Consider the following 11,509-nt stretch of genomic DNA (forward strand, 5'->3'; position numbering starts at 1 on the left):
AAGGTATCGTACAGCCGGTGTCCCTCCCTAAAACTTGGATACATTTGGTTTGGGGTTCAAGCCCACAGTTGCGGACATAAAAAGAGCCAGAAAGTTGAAACAGAGGGCATGGGTCCTCCCAAAGCCCATCCCACGTCTCTCCGGATCATTTGTCAGACCCGGCACCAAGAAACGCCCAGCAACAACAGTTCCTAGTTCTGTGGTTGGTCCTAATAAGGAGTTGCTTGAAAGGTTTGAGAAATTATTCGATGAGGTGAACATGGTGGAAGCTGGAGAGTGTTATAGCAAGGCAGATGTGCAATTTGTCGGGCCCAGTGCAAAGATTAACAATTGGGAAGCTACTTCTCTCCCCACCAGGAAGGAGTTTTGGTAGTTTGCTTTGATTTTCTTTCAATTTATCTGGATTATTCCAGGGTTGTAATTCAGATTCTATGTTCCGTCCGTTTGGATGTATAAACCTTGTTATCCTTCAATTTCAATGAAATGCAATTTCCCTTTTTCATCATTTCTGATAGTTTTATTTTTTGCTTTTCTTTTTCTTTCTTGTACAATTCTTTTTATGCTGGTTTCAATGACATAACATGCATGATGAATCTTCGGCCCAGTCTTAAAAGCCAATCTAATTCTGAAATAGTAATTCAAGAAATAGAGTGTGATGATGAATCGGAATACGATGAGGATGAGGCCTTTGAAGAGATTAGTAAAGAACTAAGCCATTTTGAAGAAAAACCCAAGTCTAACCTGAGTGATATAGAAGCAATCAATTTAGGGGGCCCAGATATTATCAGAGAAACTAAGATAAGTGTCCATCTTGAACCTCAACTCAGAGAGGAGATAATTAAAGCGTTACTTGAGTACAAAGACGTCTTTGCATGGTCATATGACGACATGCCGGGTTTAAGCACTGACTTAGTGGTTCACAAATTGCCCACTGACCCAGAATTCCCTCCTGTCAAGCAGAAACTGAGGAAATTTAAAACTGATATGAGTGTGAAGATCAAAGAAGAGGTCACCAAGCAGTTCGATGCAAAGGTCATTCGGGTCACTCGGTATCCCACTTGGTTAGCTAACGTAGTACCTGTTCCAAAGAAGGATGGCAAGACTAGGGTGTGTGTTGATTATCGTGATCTCAACAGGGCGAGTCCCAAGGACAACTTACCACTTCCAAATATCTACATTCTGATTGACAATTGCGCCAAACATGAGCTTGGGTTTTTTTGTGGACTGTTATGCGGAGAAAACGGCATTCATCATACCATGGGGAACATACTGCTACAGGGTCATGCCTTTTGATTTGAAAACTGCTGGGGCAACTTACAATAGGGCAATGACAACCATATTCCATGACATGATACACAATGATATAGAGGTTTATGTGGATGATGTAATCATAAAGTCTAGAAAGCATTCTGATCATGTCAGAGATTTGAGAAAATTCTTCCAAAGGCTTCGCAGGTACAATCTTAAGCTCAATCCTGCAAAATGCGCATTTGGTGTGCCATCTGGAAAATTGTTGGGATTCATAGTCAGCCGTCGAGGTATCAATTGGACCCCTCAAAGATCAAAGCTATCCAAGAGTTGCCACCCCCAAGGAACAAAACTAAGGTGATGAGTTTATTAGGGAGGTTGAATTACATCAGCAGGTTTATTGCTCAGCTTACGACAACTTGCGAGCCTATCTTCAAACTGTTGAAGAAGGATGCTGAGGTCAAGTGGACAGACAAGTGTCAAGAAGCATTTGATAAGATAAAGGGGTACTTGTCAAACCCACCTGTGTTGGTCCCACCAGAACCAGGGAGACCTTTGATTCTGTATTTGACGGTTTTGGACAATTCGTTTAGTTGTGTGCTGGGTCAGTATGACATCACCGGCAGGAAGGAGCAGGCCATCTATTATCTCAGCAAGAAGTTCACATCTTACGAGGTTAAGTACACTCAACTGGAAAGGACATGTTGCGCCCTAACTTGGGTGACACAAAAGTTGAAGCATTATTTGTCATCTTACACTACTTACCTCATCTCTCGTTTGGATCCATTAAAGTATATCTTTCAGAAGCCTATGCCCACAGGAAGGCTCGCAAAATGGCAAATTTGCCCACAGTATTTGACATCGTCTGTGTGACCCGGACTGTAATGAAAGCCCAGGCATTGGCCGACCATTTGGCCGAGAATCCGGTTGATGAAGAGGTAATGCACATTGATGAGTTGGAACAAGTTGGAGAGCCAGGTTGGAAACTTTTCTTGGATGGAGCTGCTAACATGAAATGTGTTGGGATAGGAGCTGTATTGATTTCTAAAACAGAACATCACTACCCTGTTACGACTCAGCTTCGTTTCTACTGTACTAACAATATGGTTGAGTACGAGGCATGCATTTTGGGCTTGAGGTTAGCTGTAGACATGGGTGTCTAGGAAGTCTTGGTCTTGGGAGACTCGGACCTTCTGGTGTACCAGATTCAAGGGGAATGGAAAATACGGGATTTAAAACTCATACCGTACCGGCAATGTTTGCATGATCTTTGTCAACAATTTCAATCAGTAGAGTTCAGGAATATTCCAAGGATCCATAATGAAGTTGATGATGCTTTGGCTACCTTGGCGTCAATGTTATATCATCCGTATAAGGCTTATGTTGACCCGTTGCATATTTAGGTCCACGATCAGCATGCTTACTGTAATGTGGTAGAAGAAGAACTTGATGGTAAGCCTTGGTTTCATGATATCAAGGAATATATCAGGATGGGGGCGTATCCGGTACAAGCCATAGGCGATCAAAAGAGAACAATTCGACGATTGGTGAGCGGATTTTTCTTTAGTGGAGGAGTTTTATACAAAAGAACTCCAGATCTTGGATTGTTAAGATGCGTAGATGCTAGACAGGCCACAGCTATCATGACCGAAGTACATTCTGAAGTTTGTGGACCACACATAAGTCGGTATGTGCTGGCAAAGAATATTCTCCGAGCAGGTTATTATTGGCTCACTATGGAGCGAGATTGTATCAGTTTCGTGCGCAAATGTCATCAGTGCCAGGTGTATGGAGATTTGATTCATTCTCCACCATCTGAATTGCACACACTGTCTGCACCGTGGCCTTTTGTTGCGTGGGGCATGGATGTCATTGGGCCAATTGAGCCATCAACATCAAATGAGCACAGGTTTATTCTAGTAGCCATCGACTATTTCACCAAGTGGGTAGATGCTAAAACATTCTAGTCTATAACCAAGAAAGCGGTGGTTGATTTTGTGCACTCAAATATCATTTGTCGGTTTGGGATACCAAAGGTGATCATTACAGACAATGGGGCTAATCTCAATAGTCATCTGATGAAAGAGGTATGTCAGCAGTTCAAGCTTACACATTGCAATTCCACCCCATATCGCCCCAAGGCGAATGGAGCAGTCGAGGCAGCCAACAAGAACATAAAGAAGATACTTCGGAAAATGGTGGAAGGTTCTAGGCAATGGCATGAGAAGCTGCCTTTTGCATTATTGGGTAATCGCACTACTATTCGTACTTCAGTAGGAGCAACTCCTTATTTGTTAGTATATGGCACTGAAGCAGTAATACCCGCGGAAGTTGAAATCCCGTCCCTTCGGATTGTCGCTGAGGCTGGAATTGATGATGATGAATGGGTCAAAACCCGCATGGAGCAACTGAGTTTGATTGATGAGAAAAGATTAGCAGCAATGTGTCATGGCCAGTTGTATCAACAGAGAATGGCAAGAGCATATAATAAAAAGGTGCGTCCACGGAAGTTTGAAGTGGGTCAGTTAGTATTGAAACACATCCTTCCTCATCAAGCTGAAGCAAAAGGCAAGTTCGCCCCAAATTGGCTGGGGCCGTTCATCGTAACTAGAGTGTTGTCCAATGGTGCTTTGTATTTAACAGACATAGAAGGTAAGTGTGTAGAAATGACCATCAATTCCGATGCGGTCAAGAGATATTATCTATGATTTTCTTTGGGTTAAATTGTATTTGTTTGTACTTGACATATTTTAAAGATTGGAATGACAAAGACATTTTTGTTCTGCTATCTAAATACTTTATCCTTTGTTACCCCTTTGAGCCTTATTTATTTCCTTTCATATTCCTCTTTCGGAATCAGTAGCAAAGATCAGAAGCACAAGTGCGAAACATAAGTAAAGGAAAAAAAAAGAATAAAAAAAGAAAAGAAAAACAAGAAGAAAAGAAGATAACAAAACAACAAGAAGAGAAAATAAATCAAAAAGAGAAAGAAAAGAAAGAGAAAAAAAAGAACAGCAAAGCAACGTGTATGACATGAACTACGTTCGACCTGATTCCTTTTAAGGATACGTAGGTAGCCTCACGGTTCGGTCCCATCAAAGTAAAATCCAAAGGTCCCCAAGCAAAGAAACTGGGGTAGAAGTTGTGGTTGTTGTAAGAAATCTGATTCCGAAAGTTGTAATTTTGAACCCATTTGAATTGTTTTAAGCCTTTGACATCCTTTATTTCTAACCCTATCTAAAAGCCCACATTATGGTCCAAAGAAAGACCTTCCAATTAGTCTTTGAGAGATGCCAAGTCGAGCAAGTAAAGGTAATTCATATCAAGGGCAACACTCTGGTTCAAGCAGGAAATTGAAAAATGAGAGAGTCTTATTGGTGAAAACCCTCACGGGCACCATAAGGCGATGAGAGCTGAGAGAAATAAAAAATGAGAGAGTCTTATTGGTGAAAACCTTCACGGGCACCGTAAGGCGAAAGTGAGTTGAGAGATAAACAAATGAGAGAGGCTTGTTGGTGAAAACCCTTCAGGGCAACGCGGACTGAACAACTTTCAAGGTTTTGGCGAAGAAGTCAAGTTATGGAAACTCCGGGGCAACAAAGTATGGCAAATGAAAGTTGATTGGTTGGACAGATTGAGCCGATTAATCCGAAATGCATGTCATGATCATTGGTGCCAGCTGCTCCACTCAAATAAGTCTCTTTTCTTTTTCCCCTTCAGATAGTCTTCCAGTTTTGGATTTTTCTTATCCTTAACTCTGAAAGTCATTACATTTCATTTCTTTTGGGTTTATTTCTCTAAGATGTTCCCAATGTCAATTTTGTTTAAGCAAATAAGAAGGAATTTCAAATCTTACTCCCAACTTTTAAAGTTGCACAAGGCACAGGGCGGCCAAGGCATTGCTAGAGATAGTATGATGTGAAATAGGGTATAAAAGGTCAGAGGAAGTTCCATCGGTGAAATGGTTTGGTAATTTCGTGGGAAATGCAAAGGTTCAAACAGATGGGGCTGAGATGTAACACAACGGTTTGGGTATAGAACACTTGGGTCATCCAATGTCATGGGGTCTGAAAGTCAGTTGGGAAGTCAAGCGGTTCTTGGCTAGTTTAGGAGAAGTCAGTCAAAACAAAGCACGACAGTGGGGAGGTCATTTTCAGCAAGAATGCCACAAACTAACCACCACATTTTAAACTAACAAGATTTTTCTTTGATTGAAACAGGGGCAGAAAGTTTCGATTGTTTCGGAGAACCCTCCGCAGGGGAAAGACAAGCACCAGACAGGTTTGACTTTTGATTTTCAGGACCCTCATAGAAAATAGGACCCAGTTTAAAATTCAAAATAATCATGAGTAGCATAATGTAGCATAAATGTACCCCGAAGGAATATAAGTTGGCTTCAAAGTTTGCATGTTTGAGATAGGATTAGCCTCTTAGATAACAAGATTTAGCAGAAGTCCCAACTTCAGAAGATATAACTTAGATTTAAAATTGTCGTCTAATTAAGAGTTGTCAGGACCCTCCTGGATAATGGGGTATAGTTTAAAGATCGGCTTAGATAACAAGATGTAGCGAAAGTAATACCTTTAGGAGATATAATTTAGATTGAAAACTGTCATTTAACTAGGAGATATCAGGACCCTCCTGGATAATGGGATCTAGCTTTCAAATTCTTAGTAATATTTGGTAATATGATTCAGTTTAACACTCACATATGTGCCCAGATACCAAACTGGGGCAGAAAATTTTCTTTGTTTTGTCTATTTTTGTTGAAATCAGGTACCCACTTGGAGAACAGGGAGAAGCAGTTCAAGCTCAACAGTCAGGCGCCCACCTGAAGAGCACTGGAATACAATTCAAGTTCAACAGTCAGGCGCCCACCTAGAGAGCATGGGAATACAATTCAAGTTTAGCAGTCATGCGCCCACCTGGAGAGCACGGGAATAGAATTCAAGCTCAGCAGTCAGGCGCCCACCTGGAGAGCACGGGAATACATCTCAAGTTCAGCAATCAGTCACCCACCTAGAGAGCACGGGAATACAATTCAAGTTCAGCAGTCAGGCGCCCACCTAGAGAGCACGGGAATACAATTCAAGTTCAACAGTTAGGCACCCACCTGGAGAGCACGGGTATACAATTCAAGTTCAGCAGTCAGGCACCCACCTAGAGAGCACGGGAATATAATTCAAGTTCAGCAGTCAGGCATCCACCTGGAGAAAGGGAAAACATCTCAGATTACAATTCAGGTTGGCAACAAAGGGATTTCACCGGGAGAATACAAGTCAACAAGGCAACAAGAACCACAAGAGCAAGTTCGAAGATATAGATAGGATTCTTGTAATGCATAGATCATAGTCTAGTCTAGCTTCTTTTTATTTTGACAAGGTGTAATAAGGAGTTCAGTGAGCAGTAGCAGCAACAACAGCAACAGTGAAATCACAGCTTCATAGTAGTCCTAGCTACCAAAACTCCCCGAACTACACCGACCTGATTCCTTTATAGCCAAGAATATGTAGGCAACCTCGGAAGCAGGGTACAGTCAAATCTTTCAAAATTGCTTCTCACGGAGTATTCAAACGGGCAAAAATCACTCGTATATGCTCACTTTATCTTTGCACGAAAACTCTTCGTGTTTCCGAGCAAAGAGGGGAGGGGCAGTTGTGAGCACATAATTTTTGCCCTATATGAATTACTCCCACAAATTTAAAACAAAATAATTTTTTCCGTTGTTTGCAATTTCGTGGATTTTTGTGGCATTTTTCGTTAATTGTTTGCATTTATTTGTGCATATTTATTTAATTAATGAAAAATACAAAAAATATGTTGCATTTGCATGTAGTATTTAATTTTACATTTTTAGGTGGTAAATTAGTTATTTTATAAAAGTGGGAAAAGTCACAAAAATAGTTTATTTTGCACTTTGAATTTTGGTAGTTTTCTTTTAATTTGGTCTTTTTTAATCATTTATGATAATTGTTATTTAGAGTTAGTTAATGTAATTTGATAGCATAATAGGATTAGGAATTAATTTAGGTTATTTTTTAATTTTAATTTGAAAGAAATTGAAAGAAAAGGGAAAAACAAAAAAAAAGGAAATCTGATTTGGGCTAAAACCATTTAAAAAGCCCAAATTTTCTGCCTTTAAACCCGTCCAAAACCTGCCCAAACCATGCCCCAACCCAGTCCAACCTTCAAACTCCTAAACAATTCAAACGACGTAGTATCAGGCCAATACTACGTTGTTTTGAGTTTCTTGAGGACAAATCAATCTGAGCCTTTCATTCCTCTTCATCGAACGGCCAGCAAAGCCTCACCATAATCACATAAGAATGTCCGAAAACCTTAGAACATTAACTTAGTATCATCTTCTTCATCACACCCTCCTCTCACCACCGTCCGCCGCCCACCGAAAATCGCCAGCGGCGGCGGTTGACCTCCAATCAACACCAGATTTACACCATAGCATCCTCTCTTCCCCTTATAAAGAATCCGTCATTTGTTTCCATTGAATCACCGTAGAGCTCGTCGAATTTTTGATCGAATCTTGGACCTTCAAACCTCAACTCACCCATACCAGGTAAAGCCCAAACCGTCCCAAAGCTTGTCCACACGCTTGTTTCTGGAAAACCCCAACAAAACCTTCCCAGCCCCAAATCTAAGAATATTTGATCCCTAATCTCTTTCTTCTTCTGATTCCGGTCAAGGCCTATCTTCGTTTTGAATTATGATCTATGCTATTTGATTGTTCTTAATGAGAACAATCAACCGACATTGATTTTAATTCATTCCGGGAAGGGCAGAGTTCGACAAGTTCATCAAAGTTCCAAGCCAATTGTCAACTCCCCATCGACACGCCTCATGTTGTCAAGGCATTCCAGCATGTTTGGTATTTTTTTTCCCCTTCCTTTCTCTCATCAATTTTATGCACTGTAGTATTTCCTATTTTTCATTTGGTTCAGTTTTATTTGTTCTTTTTTTTTTTGCTTTGATTTGACTGATTAGCTTTAATAGTGAAGTTCAATTCTTAGTTTTGATTAGCTAAAGTTAGCTCAAGCCTAAAATCAGGATGGTTTACCCTTCAGTGTTGGATTTGTTCTTTTTTATGGTTTCGTTTAATCATTTCTGAGTATTCAAGCCCCTCATAGTAACCATGGTCACCACTGACCTAGTTTAAGAGGCTGGTTTATTTTGACTGTGGTCTAACTTAACCCAAGTTAATTGAATGGTAAATAACAGGGGTTGTAAGGGTAATTTAGGAACTCTAGGTGAAGGGAATCTCCAATAACTGAATAGGAAGTTTCTTGGAAGCTGGGGTGGGAACTTATGTGAAATGCTGAGTTTTAAGCTAAGGGTATCCAAGCTAAAACAAAAATTTCAAAAGGTGTAAAATAAAAAACTGTTTTCAGCATTGCTGCCCTAATAGCTTGCCTATAAAGGCATCATTACTAGAGATTTAAAAAAAAGGAAAAATTTAGAGAAAAAGATCGTAAAAAACTGAAACGGCTTCCTTCTTTGGAAAGTTCTGAAATACTTTTGAACTCCTTACATTCCCTTGTTAAAAACTACTCGAAATTGGTCTGGTTTCTGGGTTGCTGATCTTCATTGCTTGATTAACACTATTGAAAATAACAAAATCATGCAATTAGGTTGAAATGGATTGAATTTTGGATATTCAGAAGCTTGTTTTAAGTGTTGCTGTTTGGGTGTTACTGTTTTATTGCTTAAACCTGGGTTCCTGCACTGTTACATTGCTGGTTTCTGTTGTTGCTACTTTCCTTTGATCTCCAGTTTTATATTCTGCTCTTATTTTTTTACTTATCCAGGTATTTTTCCAAACCATTGTCAACAAGTGATTAGGGAGATGTATGTTGAGCTGAAGCCTGATTGAATACAAGTCCTTTTGATTTCTTATTTCATCTGCTTCTTCTATATTCTTTGATGTCTTGTAACAAGCCTTGGATTACGTATGCTACCTCTGTTGTCCTATGTCAATAGCATGTCGTAAAAAATAATCCTGTGCTCTTTAAGAATTTGGGATGTTGATTCTACTTAAGTGAACAGTGCTTAATCTCCTAGAGTCCGTTACTACTGATATTGAGAAAGTAATTAATTGAGTTTAAGTTCGAGTTTTGTCTTATAAGTTTAGTTTAAGACTGAATTCAAACATGAATGTCAGGTAGTTAAAGTCAAGCATAAACTTTTAGTATCCTCTGAAATTGTTTTATGTCTCCATTGATGTGCAATGATAATTTAGTAAGCTTCTCTTTGGATGCAAATGGTAGTATGCCCTAGTGTAAACTCGATAATGCAGTCTGTCTCTTAGCCTTGGCTTGGAGAGTTCTGGAATTCTTTAGGCATTGGGCGTTTGGGCCATGTGCAGGAAAGAACAGGACATCAATGCTGTTTGGGCTCATTTTGGGAGCCCATCAGCTTGTTCGTTTGTTGCTGGATTTTTTTTCATAACAGATTAAACCCCAAAAGAATGTGTTGGAAGCTTTAGTTGGTTAACTTGTGCCAAATGATTAAAATTCAGAATTCTTTGATTAATCTAATTTCTTGTTTTCACGTAGTATCGACTGGTTAAAGGTTAATTGATTGTGCACAAGTGCTGGTTCTAAGAATTGGGCTTAGTATTGGCCCAATTGTGGAAGGATCAATGTCAGACTCGGCAGCCCGTTACACGTACTTAGACGTTCTTTTTCACTAACAGATTGGGTTCATTGTGAGCCCAAGCTTGAATGCGTCTGGGTAAGGGCCCTCACTTAATTAAGTTTAACTCTTTAGAAATCGAGGTGTGCCATTAGTAAATTTTCCATGGCCCTCGCAAACTTGAAAGTGCGTAATTGCTTTAGGCACACAATTTAAATTAATTTCCTTAAACTTGGGTATGCATTTCATGTGACCCAAATCCAAATCTCAACAACGTTAAACAAAATGTGTTGTGGACCGCGGGTGCATTTCATGTGACGTGGTTCAAGACGTGTTTTAAATAATGTTGAATCTTCCTAATAATTAATTAAAGCGGTTATAAAGTTAAAATTGAACCATAGGTTAAAACATGTATTAAAATCAGATAATAGACCGATTATAAAGGTTGAGCGACCGTTCTAGAACTACGGAACTCGGGAATGCCTAATACCTTCTCTCGGGTTAACAAAATTCCTTACCCGGATTTCTGCGTTCGCAGACTGATATACAGAGTCAATCTTTTCCTTGATTCGGGATTTGAACCGGTGACTTGGGACACCATAAATTATCCCAAGTGGCGACTCTGATTCATAAATAAATAATCCCTTTTCGATTGTCACTTTAAGTTGGAAAAAACTCCCTTATTAAACACCTCTTCCGGGGTGTAGGAAAAAAAGAAGGTGTGACAGGGCGCAAGAGAACGGTCGTTCTCACAATTTCGGAGGATGCTCGGGTCATGTCTGCTCCCGTGGGCATATCCAACTACCTTTGATGCCTGGTGATTGAGGAGTACCAGACAAAGATAAATGAGGTGGGCACGTCAATTCTTTTCAATGAGGCGCAATAGGCGCTGAACCTGGTATGGGGCGCTAACACTTCTCTACCCCTTTATGAATCCCATAAGGTTTTCCTTTGATGTCTCTTACTAATTTCATCATTTTACAGGCTTCATTGCTTCATCATGAAAGCTTCCTCTAGTACCACTTGGAAATCATCCAGCTCGAGTTCGAGCTCATAGAGTAGGTCCGGAAGAAGGACATGTACAAGGCTCTTAGTGAGCAACAGGACGAGGACCTTAAAGACCTCCTGTTTCTCCAAGCTAAGCTGGAAAAAGCTCAGAAGGAGGCCTCGACCCTAAAGCGGGAACATGCTGACTTTGTTGAGAAGGTAAAAGTCTTTGAAGCTAAAAACGAGCAACTATTCATGGTGACTAACAACACAACTTTGCAGGTCCAATAGAAGATAGACCTGATCGACCAGCTGCGGGCTGAGATGGACAAGGTCAAGGCCCAGACCAAAGTGTGGAAGGGTAGGATGGACCTCCTGGCCTCGAAAAAGGAAGCTACGATGGCGGAGCTAGCATTGGTCGAGAACCAACTTCGGGTGGCGAAGGACAAAGCCGATAAATGGTCTAGGTTGAACGATGATCTCCAGGCACAACTGAGCTTGGCCGTCACGGAATAGGATGCTCTCGGAAGAGAATATGTAGCACTATGGTCCAAATTGGACACAATCTCTGATGATGCCAAGGAAATGGTGGCTCAGTACAAGGCCAATGTGGAGGCAGCCGAGACCC

This window comes from Nicotiana sylvestris, chromosome 8 (assembly GCF_000393655.2).
Source record: "Nicotiana sylvestris chromosome 8, ASM39365v2, whole genome shotgun sequence".
Taxonomy (NCBI): Eukaryota; Viridiplantae; Streptophyta; class Magnoliopsida; order Solanales; family Solanaceae; genus Nicotiana; species Nicotiana sylvestris.